Source organism: Anolis sagrei, chromosome 8 (genome assembly GCF_037176765.1).
Source record: "Anolis sagrei isolate rAnoSag1 chromosome 8, rAnoSag1.mat, whole genome shotgun sequence".
Lineage (NCBI taxonomy): Eukaryota > Metazoa > Chordata > Lepidosauria > Squamata > Dactyloidae > Anolis > Anolis sagrei.
The window spans coordinates 41,151,008-41,172,814 of NC_090028.1; positions in this window are offsets into that span (position 1 = coordinate 41,151,008).

Below are 21,807 nucleotides of genomic sequence, written 5' to 3' on the forward strand. Positions count from 1 at the left end.
ACTTCTTCTCCTAACAATTCAGATGTTGAAAATAAAATAGAAGATAGATATGAAAAGTCAATATATCCTTATAGGCTGGGAGCACAGAGTAAAAAAACTAAACAAAACCCAGGGCCTTAAAAACGTCAGCTCTGCCTTTTGCAAAAACAAATTAAACTTCAGAAGTTTCGCAAAAACAAAACAAAAACCCTAAACTGCAATCAGTGTAAATAAAAATTCATAGTGCTATCCTGAGACTGGAAGGAAAAAAAATATTAAAAAGGAAAAGAATGGATTCTCAGGCTAATAAGGGATACGGTTTGCATACGCTGTCCGAAAAAGTAGAAACGATTTCCCCCAAATTGCCAGCGAAACTGAGGTCGCCGCGAAACTTGGACGGAAGAAGGCAAGCTGCTTTTCCCATTTCTTTGAGGGTTTTCTTTTTCCTTTCTTTCCTAGTCTAGTTCTCACTGCCTTACTTAAATCGAATTGATGAACTTAATGCAACTGTTTCTTACGATCCTCGGTAAAGGATTGAAATGTAATTGAAGACTTTCTGACTGTAGTAAGCTTTAGGATTTAAACTGCACTACCGTGTTTTGGTGACTGTGTTTCGGTCGCTTGCTTTTTCGTGTGTTTGCGCCGCCTTCAGTATCTTAGCGAGGAAAAAAAAAGAGGAAAAAAAAAAGGATCCCACATTCCATTTTCTTGCACTTTTGGAGCTCTTTTCAGTATTCTTTTGTGTCTTCTGAGCATTTTCAGATGCGACAGGCAATAATTCCGTTTGTGACACTGGAAACTTCTCCCCCGTTCTTTGTGATGTGTGTGTTGAATCCATTTTGGTCTGGTGCTACGGTCCCTCTCTTTTGCCTCTCTGACATCCCCCCCCCCTTATTTTTTTTTCTCCCCCAGAACATTTGTAACTTGGAATACAAACAAGTGACAGGAGCAGTGAAACATTGTCAGTTTCTGAATATCATCGTGCTTCTCATATCTAAACATGTCAAGTTTTTTCTCTGTAACTTCTGTAGTCTGTGATATTGGTCAAAATACTGTCTACATTCCTACACAAAAGGAAAAAAAAACCTATCTTGGAGAAAATCTGAGATCAATAGAGTAGAGGATTTTGTTGCTATGCTTGTAACGATTAGGAAAAAAACTTTGTATTTAAAAGTTTATTCTTGGTCATTATTTATTATTATAATACATCAGTTGACAGAACTTTATTCTGGTATAGAAGTATTAAAGTTGTTTCCCTCCCGAGCAAACGACTTGTTTCCTTTTCCTTTGCTTTTTGCTGTTAGAATAACAATGTCTTTGAAGCAGAACAATTTTACACAATAAAACTACCTCCTGTGAGGAAAAACAAGAGTTTTCCTACTTACTTACATTTATTAGGAAGACTGTATCTATATCTATACAATTCCTGTGGATTTCTCAGATCCAAAACAACAAGTGACGTCAGTAAAGTCACAGTTTTTAGACACATACCTGAAGTAGATTACGCTAAATTTTTACTTGACTTCCTTAATATACTGACCAAATCTATACACAGTATATACTTAGGATATATATATATATATATATATATATATATATATATATATATATTAGGGCTGGGTAACCACGGAAAAAATTGTTTCTAAACTCGATTTGTTTTTAGGGGGTTTTTGCGTTTCGTTTTTTAAAAGAATTCCGATTTTTTTCTTTAAAAAAGTTCGAAATATACAAAATTTCGTAAATTATGAAACAATTACGAAACAATTACGAATCGATTCGTTAATGGCGGACGCGATTGCGCAATATGCTAAAAAAAAACCTCCAAATGGGACAGGGGGAACTTCTGAAGCTTCCCTCTCCCTCTGTTGTTGACTGTTGGTGTGATAAAACAAACAACAACTATAAAACTTGCACCAGACATACGGAAATAATTATGAAATAATTACAAAATAATATCGAAATAATTACGAAATAATTACGAAATAAATAAATTGAAAAAATTGTTTCGAATCTAATTTACTCCTCACACTATTTCTGCATGGCTCAATATTGGACCGTAAGCTAATTTAAATACGAATTAATAACGAATTACGAAATTAACGAACGAAACCGCCCAAGCCTAGTATCCATATCTATACAATTCCTGTGGATTTGTCAGATCCAAAACAACAAGTGACGTGAGTAAAGTCACAGTTTTTAGGCACATACCTGAAGTAGATTACGCTAAATGTTTACTCGACTTCCTTAATATTCTGACCAAATCTATACACAGTATATACTTAGGAAATTTATATATATATATATATATATATATATATATATATGCGCTCTGTGCATAATGAGTACCTTAAAAACAAAAGAAACAATGAACAAAATCACACCAAATTTGGCCACAAAAGGTCTCACAAGACAAGGAGTGTCCATCACTCAAAAAATTATGATTTTTGTCATTTGGGAGTTGTAGTTCCTGGGATTTATAGTTCACCTACAATCAAAGAGCATTCTGAACTCAATCAACGATGGAATTGAGCCAAACTTGGCACACAGAACTCCCTTGACCAACAGAAAATACTGGAAGGGTTTGGTGGGATTGACCTTGAGTTTGGGAGTTGTAACTCACCTACAGCCGGAAAGCACTGTGGACTCAAACAATGATGGATCTGGACTAAACTTGGCATGAATATTCCATATGCCCAAATATGGACACAGATGGAGTTTGGGGAAAATACACCTTGGCATTTGGGAGTTGTAGTTACTAGGATTTATAGTTCACCTACAATCAAAGACCATTCTGAATGAGCCCTATGAAAACTGGTTAGGGTGGAATTCCAGTTGGGAAAGAGGCTCTTACGGTGTCCCCTGTTATAGCCGGGAGTGCCTCAAGAGTGCCCCTCAGGGATTTGCACTCTACACAAATGCGTAATTTGTCTATTGCTTCAGCCGCCACTGGATACATGGCTCGAGAGCAGTTGATGGCACATGGAGCCCTCATGGACAATATGTTAAACATGAGCCAACCATGTGATGCAGCAGCAAAAAAAAAAAACCAATGGGATTTTGGCCTGCATCAATAGAAGTCTAGTGTCAAGATCCAGAGAAGTCATGCTCCTCATGCTCTATTCTGCCTTGGTCAGACCACATCTGGAATATTGTGTCCAATTCTGGGCACCCCAGTTGAAGGGAGATGTTGACAAGCTGGAATGTGTCCAGGGAAAGGACACTAAAATGATCAAGGGTCTGGAGAACAAGCCTTATGAGGAATGACTTAAAGAGCTGGACATGTTGAGCCTGGAGAAAAGGCTGAGAGGAGACATGATAGCCATGTATAAGTATGTGACAGGAAGTCACAGGGAGGAGGGAGCAAGCTTGTTTTCGGCTGCCCTGGAGACTAGGATGCAATGGAACAATGGCTTCAAACTACTAGAAGTTGGAAGAGACCTCCTGGGCCATCCAGTCCAACCCTATTCTGGCAAGAAGCAAGAAAATCACATTCAAAGCACCCCTGACAGCTGGCCATCCAGCCTCTGTTTAAAAGCCTCCAAAGAAAGAGCCTCCACCACTTTCCGGGACAGAGAGTTCCACTGCTGAACGGCTCTCACAGTCAGGAAGTTCTTCCTAATGTTCAGATGGAATCTCCTTTCTTGTAATTTGAAGCCATTGTTCCATTGCATGCTAGTCTCCAAGGCAGCAGAAAACAAGCTTGCTCCCTCCTCCTCCCTGATATGTTTATCCCTGGCCCTCCTCATGTCTCCTCTCAGCTTTCTCTTCTTCAGGCTAAACATGCCCAGCTCTTTAAGCCACTCCTCATAGTGGTTGTTCTCCAGACCCTTGATCATTTTAGTCACCCTCCTCTGGACACATTCCAGCTTGTCAATACCTCTCTTCAATTGTTAAGCCCACAATTGGAAACAATATTACAGGTGTGGTCTGACCAAGGCAGAATAGAGCATGGGGAGCATGACTCCCCTGGATCTATATACTAGACTCCTATTGATGCAGCCCAAAATTCCATTGGCTCTTTTTGCCACTGCATCACATTGTTGGCTCATGTTTCTGTAACTATGGAAAGAGGAGCAAGCTTGTTTTCTGCTGTCCTGTATCAGAACTTCCTGACTGTGAGAGCCATTCAGCAGTGGAACTCTCTGCCCCGGAGTGTGATGGAGGCTCCTTCTTTGGAAGCTTTTAAACAGAGACTGGGTGGCCATCTTTCAGGGGTGATTTGAGTGCAACATTCCTGCTTCTTGGCAGGGGGTTGGACTGGATGGCCCATGAGGTCTCTTCCAACTCTTTGATTCTATGATTCTAGGACAGTGTGGAAGCCTACCTGATCTCCATGGAGAGCTGGGGGGAGACCACCAAGAAGGCCCCCTCCCTCATCCCCACCAACCACGTTTGTGACAGTGGTGGGACCAAGAGAAGGGCCTCCCCAGTAGATCGTAACACTCCCACAGGTGCATGGGGGGGGGGGAGTGGTCCCAAAGTAGTTGCCCAATAACAGAAGATTGCTTGAAAGTATATAAGTTGACAAAACAGTCTCCAGGGATATTCAATGGAAAAAGTTGTATTTTTAAAATTGCCAATTAGTGGCACCATTACGTGCATCTAGCTTCCACTAACCTGAGAAAATTACACTTCCACATATTTGCTTATCAACATGGTAAAATGGCAGGCAGATGGTCTATATACCTCTTGACTGAAATGCTACTATCTATCCCAGTGGTCCCACCTTTGTATAGGCAGCAGGAGCAGAAGATAACGTTGTCTATTTGGACATAAGCATCAAAGCACCTAGCAGCTGGTCCTATCTTTCCTGTCAGAGGCTCAATATCCACAAATACATATTGTCAAACACTATCACCCCCACCCTCTGGAAACACAACAAAATAACAACACTGGGGAGGAGTTCAGTTATACCGTCAGCCTTCCTGTGCAGATGGCGAATGTCTTGACAAGGCAGTCTCTGCCGAACATTTGAAAGCTGCTCTCAGCTTTAAGATAATGTTTCTTGCTGAAACTTTTATAAGGCACATAACCCCTCTTTCTACTGCCATTGGGGAACAAAACCCTTCCCTTATCTGTTTAACATATGTATCTAAACGCTGCTTTACAGAAAAAGAAAGAAAGGAAAGAGGGGGGGGGGGGGGAGAAGGGAAACTGTACCTTGTGTATCAAAAGCACAATCGCAGCCAAATTATCCTGAACTAGTGAAATTTTCATTTTTTTGGATTTCAGAGCTTGCCAAAACCTATGAACCTGAAAGTGTGCTTCCGTTCGGAGGCTTATAGGTAGATATGAAGAGAGAGGGGGCCAGGGGACAGTTCCACCTTGACTCCTGCATATGTCATCAGTTGGGGACCCCTCCCCCCACTACCAACTGCTGCTCTGGGCCAGAGGGAAGAGAGGGGGGACCAGGGGACAGTTCCATCTTGTCTCCTGCATATGTCATTAGTTGGGGACCCCTCCCTCCAGCACCAACTGTTGCTCTGGGCCAGAGTGAAGAGAGGGGACCAGGGGACAGTTCCATCTCGTCTCCTGCATATGTCATTAGTTGGGGACCCCTCCCTCCAGCACCAACTGTTGCTCTGGGCCAGAGGGAAGAGAGGGGGCCAGAGGACAGTTCCATCTTGTCTCCTGCATATGTCATCAGTTGGGGACCCCTCTCCCCAGCCCTAACTGCTGCTCTGGGCCAGAGTGAAGAGAGAGGGGCCCAGGAGACAGTTCTACCTTGTCTCCTGCATATGTCATCAACTGGGGACCCCTCTCCCCAGCACCAACTGCTGCTCTGGGCCAGAGTGAAGAGAGGGGACTAGGGGACAATTCCATTTTGTCTCCTGCATATATCATCAGTTGGGGACCCCTCTCCCCAGCACCAACTGCCACTCTGGACCAGAGTGAAGAGAGGGGGGCACAGGGGTCAGTTCCATCTTGTCTCCTGCATATATCATCAGTTGGGGACCCCTCTCCCCAGCACCAACTGCTGCTCTGGGCCAGAGTGAAGAGAGGGGACTAGGGGACAATTCCATTTTGTCTCCTGCATATGTCATCAGTTGGGGACCCCTCTCCCCCCAGCACCAACTGCTTCTCTGAGCCAGAGTGAAGAGAGAGGGGGGCAGGGGACAGTTCCATGTTGTCTCCAGCATATGTCATTACTTTGGGACCCCTTCTCCCAGCACCAACTGCTGCTCTGCGCCAGAGGGAAGAGAGGGGACCAGGGGACAGTTCCATCTTGTCTCCTGCATATGTCATCAGTTGGGGATCCCTCCCCTCTGCACCAACAGTCACTCTGGGCCAGAGTGAAGAGAGAGGGGGCCAGGGGGCAGTTCCATCTTGTCTCCTGCATATGTCATTGGTTGTGGACTCCTCCCCCCTGCACCAACTGCCGTTCTGGGCCAGAGTGATGAGAGAGGGGCCCAGGGAACAGTTCTACCTTGTCTCCTGCATATGTCATCAACTGGGGACCCCTCCTCCCAGCACCAACTGCCGCTCTGGGCCAGAGTGAAGAGAGAGGGGGCCAAGGGACAGTAATATTATATTGTGTAATACAATATAATACTAATATTAATAATATATAATAATTATATATTTATATTACATTTAATATTACTAATAACATTACAATATAATGGTATAGTACAATATAGTAATATTTAATACTGATATTGTACTATGCTAATAATATAAATATATTGTACGTATATATTTATTATTTATTTATTACTTATTTAGAGCTTATATAAATTGGTCTTCTCGACCTCTGAAGAGGGACTCAGGCTGGCTAACAGCAGAAAGTTCATACACACATAGAATACACATAATAGCATCATAATACATTAGTACAAAAATACATTAAAATACAGATCATACAATTACAAAAGCCAGGTTGTCAGAGTAAAATCACACAATATATATCTTGTAAGCCGCCGGGGTGAGAAGGGCGGCATAGAAATGTCGCAAATAAATAAATAAATAAATATGTAGGGTCAGAAAGATCAAAATGATGGTTGTGATCTGGTATTTCAAAAGAGCAAAAAATGGAAAACAGTAAGGACCGATCGCCTATAGGCCGGGATCATGGGCAAAACAGAAGTTCTGCATCCTCTCACCTGTTGGTGTTGCTAAAGCCATGTTGAGAAAATGAAGGCGAGAGCTTCGTCGAAGAGGGAAATCACAGGAAAAGAGGAGGGAAGAAAATTTAAATGATCCCAGAGTGAACTGTTTTGCTGTTAATACAGAAATACAGAGCAAGACACATTTAATGGGCTGTATTTTTTATTATACTATGCTGAATAATTAAGTTTGAGGCTAAGTGTCACATAGATTTATCTTTTAATTAAAAAAGCATGGTTCACGCATATTTGAGTGGTAGTCCAAATAAATGCAATATAGAAATTTATGTTTGTTTATCTAGGTGTTAATTACCTAGAGATTGTTCTGGATTACTTCTTTTTATAAAGTGTCATAGGCTCATGTCAGAAGTAATAAAGCTTAATGGAGAAACCTTATCAATTTGCTAACTGTAATGTTAGTGTGACCCGAAAGACGGCAACGGAGGTGGGGAGAAACTTTGGAAAATGTTGGGAACGTGAGTCCATTCAACACAAAATGCCCCCTGTCTCGCAGAATAATGCTGTCGTTTCCATTTTTGTGTGCTCAAGGTATTAATATGTCTTTCGTGTTTTATTGCCTTCCCTACATGTAATTATTTATACGGCATATGGATATTTGCTCACATATATATATGCGAGGTGAAGCTACAAATTGTCATATACGTGGTCGGCAGGCAAAGCTTTTGACGAATGAAGTATCAAAAATAAAACAAAAAAATGTGGTGTTGGCACTTCATAAAACCAATTCTTTATTCAAACCCATCCTGGAATTCACTGCTGTATGTTTAACGGCTGAATAATATACAATATCAATGGTTAAGGTCAGCTTCAGTGCTTAAATACGACTGGTTTGAGAGCAAGAAAATGGGTTTCTTTACTTCAAAATTCTATCCATGTTCAGGTACAGCTGGACCAGGAGCTCCAATTTTGTTTGCTTTGCATTGAATGTTTGTTATAGTCCTAAGTTTCAGGGACTCTGCAGATAGATGGCTTCTTTTGGCTGCAATCATAGGGCAAGCCACCTGTCAATTATAGTTAGGTTCCCTGGTCCCGCCCCCTTTGGGTTTTTGGAGGGAATAGGAGCCAGTTTGGTTTAGTCCACACAGAGAAGCTTTCCATGCAGGACATAATACCAAGAGCTCCTGTAGAACGCTTCGTCTTCTACAGCTTGGCCGGGGAGATATACAGTCTACGGCTTGGCCGGGGAGATATTCAGCCTACAGCTTGGCCGGAGTTATACAGACCACAGCTTGGTCGAGGATCATACAGCCTTACAGCTCCTTTGCGGAGGGACTTCAGCCAGCCATCACCGAAACCTGAAATCCTTTTTCCCTGGAAGTCTACAAAGCTCTGCTTGGTAAGGGTCACTCACAGAAGCCAGATGCAGTTGGTACCGGGTGCAGGGACTGCCCAGATTAGAAGTTAAGGATTTCCCCATTAGTTAAAATACTAGTCATGAAGATAGTGCCTGTTCTCTGTGGACAAGATTGAAAGAGCCAATAGACTGTTAAGAAAGCCTTTAAATACCTGTTTGTTTTCATTAATAAAGAGCTTTGTTGAACCTTTAAGCAATCTAAAGACTTTGTTTTTGGGAGGTCCAAGGGCCTTTATTCTGAGGCAGCCCCGGCATCCCATTGGGCACACTGAATTTATGTCCTGTCTACAGTCTTATGCACAGGCCCAGCGTGCGACAGCACAATCCAAGTTCCAGAATTGCGCCAAGTGTTTCATGGTGCCAACAGGAAAACTCTCCAAGCATCATTCTGCTCATCTTACTCCAGCCAACAAGGAGATGAGAGAATGCAATTTTTGCCTGCTTTCCTCACCTTCCATCTTGCAGGCCATTCCAGAAGGTCCTCCAGCCATCAAGAGGGCCACCCAACCCTGGGATAAAACCCAACACTCTCCTCTACATTCTGTTTATTTATTTATTTACTGTATTTGTTTACCACCTTTCTCAGCCTGTAGGTGACTCAAAGCAGTAAACAGGGCAACATTCAATGCTTACAATGTCATAAATACAATTAAAAACATAACATATGATAAAAACTAAACAACTCAATCTATATAAATAAAAATGTCATGTTCGTTTGTGGGATTAACAGAACTCAAAAACCACTGGACGAATTGACACCAAATTTGGACACAAGACACCTAACAACCCAATGTATGTCCTTCACTCAAAAAAAATGAGATTGTCCTTTGGGAGTTGTAGTTGCTGGGATTTATAGTTCACCTACAATCAAAGAGCATTCTGAACTCCACTAATTATGCCATTGAACCAACCTTGGCAGATAGGACTCCCACGATCAACCGAAAACACTAGAAGGGTTTGGTGGGCATTGATCTTGAGTTTGGGAGCTGTAGTTCACCTACATCCAGAGAGCACTGTGGACTCAAACAACGATGGATCTGGACCAAACCTGGCACGAATACTCAATAGGCCCAAATATGAACACAGATGGAGTTTGGGGAAAATAGACCTTGACATTTGGGAGTTGTAGTTACTGGGATTTATAGTTCACCTACAATCAGAGAGCATGCTGAACCCCATGAATGATAGAATTGGGGCAAACTTCCCACACAGAACCCCCATGACCAACAGAAAATACTTAAGGCCATCCAACTCCCTTCAAGAGGGCAAACAAACGTAATCAAAGCCCTCCTCTGACAAAGAGCCATCCAGCCATAGATATAGATAGATATGATTCACACACAGAGAGATATAGTATCATAGATTTGAAAGGGACCCCTAAAGAAGGACAATGATATGTTGCATGTTCCAGAGTAAGCAAACCAGGCAATCTCCACATCAACACTGACAAAGAAACAACAAGAAATACTGTTTACCCACAAGCAGAAAGAAATTACATAGATTAGAAACCAACACTTTCTCATTACTTCATTTTCCAGATCATCAGACTGGGCCACAGCAATGCGTGGCAGGGGATGGCTAGCAGAATATAAATCCATAGTGTTAAAAACGTTGTCCAGACCCATTGTCTAGCCGTTCCATTTTTCTGTGTCAGTTACTCTAGATTTGTAAATGCTTTTTCAAAAAGCCACGTCTTGACTTTTTTCCAGAATGTTAAAAGGGAGGTGGCCAATCTGATATCTATAGGAAGGGCATTCCACAGCTGAGGGGCCACCTCCAAGAAGGCCCTGTCTCTCGTCTCCACCAGATGAACTTGTGACGAGAGCAGGCCCTCCTTGGACAATCTTAAAGTCCTAGCAGGTTTATAAGGGGAGACGCATTCGGACAGGTAAGTTGGGTGAGAACCGTTTAGGGCTTGATAGGCTAAAGCCAGAACATTAATTGTGCCCGGTAGCAAACTGGCAGCCAGTAGAGATGGCGCAACAGAGGAGCTGTACGCTCCCTGAGCGCTGCTCCTGTTAGCAACCTGGCTGTCATTCGTTGGACCATTTGAAGCTTCCAGACAGTCTTCAAAGGCAACCCCACGTAGAGCGCATTGCAGTAGTCTATACGGGATGTAACCAGAGCATGTACTATGAGCCAAGTCAGACTTCCCAAGGTATGGGCACAGCTGGCGCAAAAGTTTTCACTGTACAAATGCTCCCCTGGTCACGGCTGAGACTTAGAGTTCCAGAAGAAAACAAGCTTGCTCCCTCCTCCCTATGACTTCCTCTCACATATTTATACATAGCTATCATGTCTCCTTTCAGCCTTCTCTTCTGCAGGCTAAACATGCCCAGCTCTTGAAGCCGCTCCTCACAGGGCTTGTTCTCCAGATCCTTGATAATTTTAGTGGCCTTCCTCTGGACACATTCCATCTTGTCAACATCTCCCTTCAATTGTGGTGCCCAGAATTGGTCACAGTATTCCAGATGTGGTTACATAACCAATTAAACATAGTTTGTGGCAGCCACAAAAACATAGAATAGAACAACTACTTTCAAAGTAAGGACCTCACTAGGCCTGGGTAACAACGCAAAAATTTGTTTCTAAAATCGATTTGTATTTGGGGGTTTTCTTTGTTTCGATATTTAAAATAATTACAAAATTTTCCCTTAAAAAGGTTCGGTATTTACGAAATTTCGTTAATATTTACAAAACATTTTGTAAAGATGGCGCCCTTTTTTTCAATATTTTTTCATTTTTTTTAAATTTAATTATTAATTTAGTAGAATAGGGAGGAGAAATTATTATTAAGGAGGGAAGGCAGGCACTCACTCTGGCGGGCCCTCAAGCGCTGCCGCCGAGTCGGGCCCGGCTCCTCCGAAGCAATGCGAAATTGGGAGAAGGGCTCCCCAAAGGCCATCTAGCCCAGCCCTCCGCTAAGGAATTGGGAGAATGAAGCACACCCACCGCAAAGGTGAGGAAGGAGGGATGGGCCGCCTTCCCGCTGAGGGTCGCTCGCCCTCTCGCTCGCTTGCTCAGCCGGCGCCTTCCCCGCCCTCTCCTCCTCCTCCTCCTCCTCCTCCTCCTCCTCCTCCTCCTCTTTCAGGCTCTGCCTCTGACTGGCTAAGAGAGGAGAGAGAGGAGAGCTCCCAGCAAGCATCTAGCCAAGCCATCTTACGTATTTCCGAAATGGACGGAAATACAAAATTTTTTGGCGCCTGCCGTTTCGATATTTAAAAACACTTCCGGGTTTAAAAATAAGTTTTGTAATCGTTTTGTAATTGCTAAAATTAACGAATATTTAACGAATTACAAAATTAACGAACGAAACCGCCCAGGCCTAGACCGCACAATTAAACAAGAACAACTATCCTGAGTTTGATTTACTGATGTGAATTATACCCATAGCAAAGCATATTTTAATCTTTGCTATTGGCATTCCATGATCTGATGCAGCAGAAGAGATACCAGATCGCACCCGATTAGTGGGATAGCACACTTCTGTTTTATTCATTCGTACAATAGCTCAGAACTTGGCCTTGAGTTGATGAAAGAAAAGAAGTAAAATAAGAATAGTAAGCAGGAAAGTTTTGCAGTTGGTTATAAGTGGTAATGCTAATAATCTTATAATAGCCTATGGGTAATACTGCAAGAAATCATCGGACATCCTTGGGAAACATTTTAGCCCTTTTTATGATTTTTGCCTCTAGTTTCAAGCCATTATTTTCCATATTTACAATAATAAGAGTAAACAAAGAACGGAAGGCCACTAAAACAAGTTGCTTTTCGCTTTCCATAGATTCACTGGAGAAATAACATGGATACATTGCTTCATTGCCATAAACTGTTATACTCAGTATAATTGCAAGTATTGGCACAGAAGCATGATAAAACCCGGAGCAGGTTTCACTCCTTTTTTTACAGCCAGCAATAAGACAAAAGCTCAAGAGTGTCTTAGGAACCTGGTTGCGTCTTGACAAAATCTGTCATAATTTGTCATCACAGTAAGAACAGAACAGGAATCTTCCTGGATCGGGCTGTAGCTCTATCAGCGCCCTTGTTCAATTTCCCACTCTGACTACAAAAGGGTGAGAACTTTGTTCAGCTTCCCTTTCTATCAGAATGCACCCAAAATTGATGATCTATATAAATAAAAATGTAATGTTTGTTTGTAGAATTAACATAACTCAGAAACCACTGGACAAATTGATATGAAATTTTGACACAATACACCTAACAGTCCAACGAGTGTTCATCACCCCTAAAAACATGCGTGCACACACACAAAACCCCAGCAGTACAGACTTTAAAAAACCTATCCGAACTTATCTCTCCTTACGAACCATCCAGAACGCTAAGATCTTCTGGGGAGGCTGTCACTCCTGCCTTCCTCACAGATGCGTTTGGCAGGGATGAGAGACAGGGTCTTCTCAGTGGTGGCCCCTCGACTGTGGAACGTCCTGCTTAGAGAGATAAGATTGCCTCCTCCCTCCTGTCCTTTCAAAGAATGATGAAAACATGGCTTTTTGAACAGACCTTCCCAAATATGGCATAGATATATTATATTATGGACAATCAACAAGTCAACCTGTGATGGCGCGAGTGGCACCACCTGTGTGTAGAAGTTTAAATTGCAAAGGTTTAAACTGTATAACATGCCCAAACTTGCCTAGTTTGTAAATGTATAGTTGGATTGATTGGTTATTTATAGCTGTCAATCAATGTTGTTTGCACCAGTTATATTGCTTCCTCAGCTCAATTGCTTGGCTGCACCTCTTCCTGGAGGAAGGCAGAGCTTTTCCTTTTTCCATTCTACCATCAAACTTTCTATCAGATAGATGTGAGAAAGAGACTTGGCTCTAAAGCCCTTAATTAAGTTACGTCTCATCACCAATTCTAAGGTTTTTACCCCTGGGACTCATTTCATGTCCAGATCGCCCTGGACAACATTGAGGAGACTCAAGCGCCTTCAAACCGGTCCTTTGGCATCAAAAGGAAGACTCTGTGCCTTCAACATAGGCCATTGGACTGGGGGTTGTGTTTGTTCCGACTTCCACAGCCATTGAGAAAAGAGGGAACAGGGAAAGCTTCTCAGCTGCAAAATCTCCTTGGACCCAAGACAACCAGAGACTGTAATGTATATTTCCTTTACCCCATTTGAAACTTCCAGCTTATTGCCTTAAAGGGATAACTCTTTGTGAACAATAAAACCTATTTTGAAGTTATCTACAGTGTTTTGGTCCTTGGGAGTTCCAGTTCTCTAAAGGAAGGCAAGAAGCACGTCTATGTCTCTTTCATTAAGAGTAATAGCCTTCAGACGCAACGGCATAGAACCAGACAATGATTTGAGATGGAGACGCTTTGACAATGTTTTCAAATGCTGTGTATGATTTTTATGTTTTATATTGCTGTTAGTATTTTAAAGTATTTATGATTGTTTTAATTTGTTGTATCTGCACTGGCATTGAATTGTTGCCTATTGTTAATCACTGTGAGTCGCCCTTGGGCTGAGAGGGGCGGTATACAAATGTAGTAAATAAATAAATAAATAAATAAAATATACCATATTTTATATATATAAACACACACACACACACACATATATATATATACACATGCACACATACATACACACATGTATATATATACCCAAGCACACACAAATATACACACAGATACATATACATACACACACATATATACATATACACATGCACACAGAAATATACATATGCACACATACATGAACACATATATAAACACAAATATGCATACAGACAAGCAAACACATATACACAATATACATATACACATATAAACACACAAATATGTACACATATATATACACTTCTACACACACATATGCACGCACACACAAACACACATATATACACAGATACACAAATATATGCACACATATAAACACATATATATACACACAAAACACATATATACAGACTGGGCCACAGCAAGGCGTGGCAAGGGATGGCTAGTTTTTCATAAATAGACTACAAATATCTTGAGATTTTTTTTGTAAACAGAGAAAGGTGAGAAATTTTTCATTCCAAACAGAGAATTCATCCCACTTGTAAGCCTGGTTTTGTATCTCCATAAACTTAATTAAATTTATGGTGCTAAACAATGACCGCTATCTTGCTCTCCGCACCCCTCGATCCAATTAAAGGCTTCCTCTGATCCCTGTGATCTCCCATGGAAAATCCATGAGACAGAGCTCCATTATGACACCCATTGAGCGCCAGACAACATGACCGGGTGAGGGAATGCGTTTCTGGAATATTTCTGGAAATTAGGCATGAGATTATTTTGATGTACATGTTACTCCAATGATTCTGTGACTGCACAATACAGCGAACTGAACCGGAACCCTGTCATCTATTACACTATGTAGCACGATTTTTGTTTGTGGGTTATAAATGTCATAATTGGTTCTTTCATTAAAAAAAATCCCAATTGGATCCCCCCCCCCCCCCCGCGCGCGCGCGCGCGAGGGTCTTCCTCCAGGAATAAACCAAGAATGGGCAACTTGGAAATCCTTCTCGAGGGCCTTCCCGATGGTGGCCCCTCGACTTTGGAACTCCCTGCCATTAGAGATCAGAACTGCCCCCTCCCTCATGACGTTCAGGAAACTAACAAAGACCTGGTTGTGGAACGCGACATTTGACAACTGATTTAATTCTTTGCCCACATGAAAGGAGGATGATGAATGGGATTGTGATGGTGTTGGACGATTTGGCTCTTTTAACTGGGATGATAATGTTTTAATGTGTATGGTGCTGATATTTTAATCGTGTAATGAAGTGGCATTGTGTTGTTATTGTATACTTTTTGTATGTTAACACATGTTGTGAACCGGTCTGAATCCCTCTTTGAAGGTCAGAGGGTCGGTATATAAAACCTCGAAACAAATAAATAAATAAATCCCTGAACAGACTCCGAAGTGGAGTGGGCAGATCAAAAGGGAACCTGGCCAAATGGTTCCCTTTCCCTCCCAGAGCCCTGGAAAAAGAGGCAGAACCAAAACTTAACAATGATAGACAAGTCATTGGCTCTATAATTGCCAACCAAGTGAAGCCACCTTACTGCAAAATGCATGGAACCTTGGAATATATGCAAACACTCAATAGAAAGAAAATGAAGCTGAAGCTCCTGGTATAGTCGTACCAGCACAGTTGTCGACTTTTCAATTCTGGCTTTGATGGCATTGGTTTATTATTATTATTATTATTATTATTATTATTATTATTATTATTGGATTATTATTATTATTTATTGGCCATGCATGTCCTGGCTTCCAGCTATGAAATGTTGGAGGACATGTAACATTTGTGTGTGAAGTTCAGTGACTGATTTGTGCTCGCATCCCTAACAAATGAGCCAACGATAAAAGCAACATCCCCAAATCCCAGCCAATAATTTATGAGGAGAAGGCATCCTATTGTAACTTCCTATCTCCTTCAAAGGCATAATCAGTAGTAGACACCGTTTTATTTAACATCTTTATTAATGATCTGAAGGAGGGGGAAACCGCACATTAATTAAATTCACAGATGATGGTAAATTAGGAGGTGTTGCAAATGCTGTTGAGGACAGAGTAATGACACAAAGGATCTCAAAGAGGTTAGAAAAATGGGCAAGGATTACAGAATAAAAACAGGATTAAATGCAGCTAGGATGAGAATTCAAGCATTACTATGAAGTGGAAGAAAAGGTGTCAATATTGTATTGTCAAAGGCTTTCATGGCCAGAATCACAGGGTTGTTGTAGGTTTTTTTGGGCTATATGGCCATGGTCTAGAGAGACATTTTCTCCTGATGTTTCGCCTGCATCTATGGCAAGCATCCTCAGAGGTAGTGAAGTCTGTTGGAACTAGGAAAATGGGTTTATATATCTGTGGAATGACCAGGGTAGGACAAAGGACTCTTGTCTGCTGGAGCTAGGTGTGAATGTTTCAACTGACCACCTTGATTAACATATAATGGCCTGGCAGTGCCTGGAGCAAGCCTTTGTTGAGAGGTGAGGATGCTTCGTTCATCCAGAGAGGCCCTGCTTGCGATTCCGCCTACGTCGCAGGCGCGTCTGGTGGGGATGCGAGACAGGGCCTTTTCTGTGGTGGAAGACCCTCCCCAAAGATCTTAGACAGCCCCCTACGTTGGCATTCTTTAGGAAGAATTTGAAGACCTGGCTGTTCCGATGTGCCTTTCCAGGATAGGAAAACTCCAACAAGAAGTCCCAGAAGCACTTTAGTAGAAATTAAGATTGCTGGCACACTGCACTTACCCTATAATCCTACATATCACCTGTCACATCAGCACTTTCAATCTGTACCCATTACTCTGGCCCGGCCCAATTCTATTGTGTCTTGGTGTATTGTGTTATTGCTTGTTGTTTTAATATGGCTTTAACTGTTTTTGATTTGCTTTAGGTTGTGTATTGTTATGCTATGTTTTGAGGCCTTGGCCTTTGTAAGCCGCATCGAGTCCTTCGTGAGATGCTAGCGGGGTACAAATAAAGTTAATAATTAAGTTCTTGTAGGTTTTTTCGGGCTATAGAGCCATGTTCTAGAGGCATTTCTCCTGACGTTTCACCTGCATCTATGGAAAGCATCCTCAGAGATAGTGAGGTCTGTTGGAAATTCGAAAATGGGTTTATATATCTGTGGAATGACTGGGGTGGGGCAAAGAGCTCTTCTCTGCTGAAGCCAGGTATGAATGTTTCAGCTGACCACCTTCATTAGCATTTGAAGGCCTGGCTGAGCCTGGGAAAATGTTCTGTTGAGAGGTGTTAAGATGTGCCTGGTTGTTTCCTCTCTGCTGCTTTGCTGTAGTAATTTTAGAGTTTTTTAATACTGGTAGCCAGATTTTGTTCATTTTCATGGTCTCTTCCTTTCTGTTGAAATTGTCCACATGCTTGTGGATTTCAATGGCTTCTCTGTGTAGTCTGACATGGTGGTTGTTGGAGTGGTCCAGCATTTCTGTGTTCTCAAATAATCTGCTGTGCCCAGGTTGGTTCATCGTGTGCTCTGCTATGGCTGACTTCTCTGGATGAAGGAGTCTGCAGTGCCTTTCATGTTCCTTGATTTGTGTCTGGGCAATGCAGCTGCGTTTGGTGGTCCCTACGTAGACTTGTCCACAGCTGCATGGTATCCAGTAGACTCCTGCAGAAGTGAGAGGATCCCTCTTGTCCTTTGCTGAATGTAGCATTTGTTGGATTTTCTTGGTGGGTCTGTAGATAGTTTGTATGTTATGTTTCCTCATCAGCTTCCCTCTGCGGTCAGTGGTTCCCTTGATGTATGGCAGGAACACTTTTCCTCTGGGTGGATCTTCATCTTGACTCTCATGGCTTGTTCTTGGTCTTGCAGCTCTTCTGATGTCTGAGGTGGAGTCTCCATTGGCCTGGAGAGCCCAGTTGAGGTATAAACCCATTGTCCTAATTCCAACAGACCTCACTACCTCTGAGGATGCTTGCCATAGATGCAGGCGAAACGTCAGGAGAAATGTCTCTAGAACATGGCCCTATAGCCCGAAAAAACCTACAAGAACCTAGTGATTCCAGCCATGAAAGCCTTCGACAATACAAAGTTAATAATAATAATAAATAATAGTAATAGATGCAGGTGAAACGTCAGGAGAAATGCCTCTAGACCATGGCCATATAGCCCAAAAAAACCCCTACAACAACCCGGTGTCAATATTATTTTTTAACGAAGAAAGAAAAGACAGGAAAGGAAGGGAAATGAAGGGAAAAAACCTAGTTGTCCAATGCAACCTTTCAAGAGTTGGCTCTTGCAATGTTGATCCCATCCCTGACCCAATGGCTCAAGCTGTAACTTGTTTGGTGATGCATTTCTGGATACAACTCCAATAGATCACTCCATTGGCATGCGTTGCACATCTAGTAACCTGTGGGGAGAGCTGACAAAGGAGTTGCATCCCTCTGAGCTCTCAATCTGCGGAGAATATATGTAGAACTCAGGGCGATCCGTCCTGTGGAGTTCTGAAGCATCTATCTGTTCTCAGTTGTCTGCACAGAGGCAGTGCTATTGCACTGGAAATTATGTTAGTCTGAAGAATGGCAGATCCCAACCATTTTTCACACTACAAGGGAGGAGGAGGAGGAGGAGGAGGAGGAGGAGGGGAAGAGAAACTCAGGCGTTTGCACATTGCATCATTAGCCATGTCTGCAACCTTCCATGGCTGTCAGTAGACTGCTAGGTCATTCTTATAAACCTTCCACGTTGGAGTTTGACACCACTTTATTCTATCGTATGGAATACTGGGATTTGTAAATTGCTGTGGCACCAAAGCTCTTAACAGATATGTGTAAATATCTTACAAAACTACAAATACCAGAAAATTGGCAATTCACATGGTGTCAAAGAGCCCTAGTTGCACAAGTTAACGTCACATCTGGCAGATTGCATGTTTTTGAACTGCTAGGTTGGCAGAAGCTGGGGCTAACAGCAGGAGCTCAACCTGCTCCCTGGATTTGAACAAAGGCAAGGACAAACAGACTGAGAGACAGCTGTACTGTAGGTAAAGATAAAGGTTTTCCCCTGACATTAAGTCCAGTCATGTACGATTCTGGGAGTTGGTGCTCATCTCCATTCCTAAGCCGAAGAGCCGGCATTGTCCGTAGACACCTTCAAGGTTATGTGGCCTGCATGACTGCAAGGAGCGCCGTTACCTTCCTGCCGGAGCGGTACCTATCGATCTACTCACATTTGCATGTTTTCGAACTGCTAGGTTGGCAGAAGCTAGAGCTGACAGCGGAAGCTCACGCCTCTCCCCGGATTTGAACCTGCCACCTTTTGGTCAACAGGCTCAGCAACTCAGCGCTTTAACCCACTGCATTATGATTTAAAAAATTAAAAGTTTTCTCCTGATGTTAAGTACCCAGATGTGTCTGACTCTGGAGTGTCGTGCTCATCTCCATTCCTAAGCCAAAGAGCCGGCATTCTCCGTAGACACCTCCAAGGTCATGTGGCCTGCATGACTGCAAAGAGCACTGTTACCTTCCTGCCAAAGTTTGCTGGTTCAAATCCAGGGAGCAGGGTGAGCTCCTGCTGTTAGCCTCAGCTTCTGCCAACCTAACAGTTTGAAAACATGCAAATAGTCCCCGTTGGGGGAGATGGTGGCAGGGTATAAATAAAGATGATAATGATGATTGTTATTATTATTATTATGGAGCTTCTGAACTTGCTGACCAAAAGTTTGCTGGTTCAAATCCAGGGAGCAGGGTGAGCTCCTGCTGTTAGCCCCAGCTTCTGCCAACCTAGCAGTTCGAAAACATGCAAATGTGAATAGATCAATAGGTTTTTTGTTTGGTTTTTTTGTCGTGTCAGGAGCGATTTGAGAAACTGCAAGTTGATCTATCTTTGTTGTAGTATTTTGTTGTAGTTTGGTCTTAAATGTGATATACAAAAATCATGTTCCTCTCATATAGGGACATGGCTCAACTTGGATTCTGGTGTGAGAGAATTGGCCGTCTGCAAGGACGTTGCCCAGGGGATGCCCGGATGATTTGTGTTTTTATCATCCTTGTGGGAGGCTTCTCTCATGTCCCCATATGAGCAGCTGGAGCTGATAGAGGGAGCTCATCCACCTCTCCCTGGATTTGAACCTGTGACCTGTTGGTCTTTAACCCACTATGCCACTGGTCAATAGGGACCTGGATCAATAGGTACCACTCCAACAGGAAGGTAATGGCTCTCCATGCAGTCATGCCAGCGACATGACCTTGGAGGTGTCTACGGACAACTCTGGCTCGTCGGCTTAGAAATGGAGATGAGCACCAACCCCCAGAGTCGGACACGGCTGGACTTAACGTCAGGGGAAAACCTTTACCTTTTTAACCTTAATGTACAATGACAATAAAGTTATTCTATTCTATTCACAGAATTTGGTCCTATTCTGGGACTCATAAATTAGAGACAAATTTATGGAGTTCTACCTGAAATGGGGTCATGTGAATGGAGAATCCTTGCCGCTAAGGGAAAGATCTTTATACCTATGGACACACACACACCAGAACTCTCCCCCCGTCTATGTTGTTGTTGTTGTTGTTGTTATTGCTTTTATCAACATCTATTATCAATGTCTGAGAACAACCAGTGTGATGTGACCGGCATGAATTCTGCCTCTGCGATGGAGAGTGGGAGGCCAGATAGAAACATTGCCGGAATCTGCACCCTTTGGCCAGCATTACTTTTTAAAGGACTCAATCTTCAAAAATCCAATTTTACAAGCGGTTAGACTTTAGTGGGGACTGTTGCTTTTCAGTAATTCGAAGAGGGAAAAATTAATGGCTGGGATATTTAATTTTCAGACGCAGCCTCTGCATGCTTAAAGTATCTCTTTCCTAATAATATTTTTTTATTGTCAACAATAGCTGGAACGCGGTACGAATATTCCCTTTGCAAGAAGATATTTATTATTGAAAGGCATTGCACGAGTTTTCCTTAAATATCTAGTAAGCCATGGATTATTAAGAGCTGTGCATCCACAATATTTCAACATTTCCCACTCTTATCGAGAAAGGAAACATGGAGGATTTAACTCATGGAGGATGCATCCACTCTGTAGAATAAGTGCAATTTGACACCACTTTAATGACCATAGCTCAATGTTGTGGGATCATGGAAGTTGTAGTTTTACAAGTGTTTAGCTTCTCTACCAAAGAGTGATGGTGCCTCCCCATACTACACATCGTGGAATTTAGCTAAAATCATCACACTAACAGTAGTGCAGGAAACCTCCGGAGGCGCAGCAGGTTAAACCACTGAGCTGCTGAACTTGGTGACCGAAAGGTTCAAATCCAGGGAACGGGGTGTTCTCCTGCTGTTAGCTCCAGCTTCTGCCAACCTAGCACTTCGAAAGTATGCAAATGTGAGTAGATCAATAGGTAACGCTCTGGTGGGAAGGTACAAGGGTTGAATGAAAAGTAATGCCTCCACCTTCGTAACTCCTCCATAGATGGCAGTACTGGTATGCGGCAGGTACTGGCTTCTTCCGTAGACTCTCCTCAACAGTTCAATTTTGGCAGGAAGCCTTAGCATTGAATGGTTGTGTTGTTAAATGCAAAGTGTGGAACACTGCGCAGACTACCTCTGAGGATGCTTGCCATGGATGCAGGCGAAACGTCAGGAGAGAATGCCTCTAGACCATGGCCATATAGCCCGAAAAAACCTAAAACTGCACAGATGGTCAGTTAATGCAACTTAAGCAATGTGCAGTCACTGAATTCTTGACAGCAGAAGGTGTCATCTCAAAGGAGATTCATCAGAGAATGCAAGCTCTTTATGGTGATTGTGTTGATGTGAGGACTGTGCGCCATTGTGCAAGT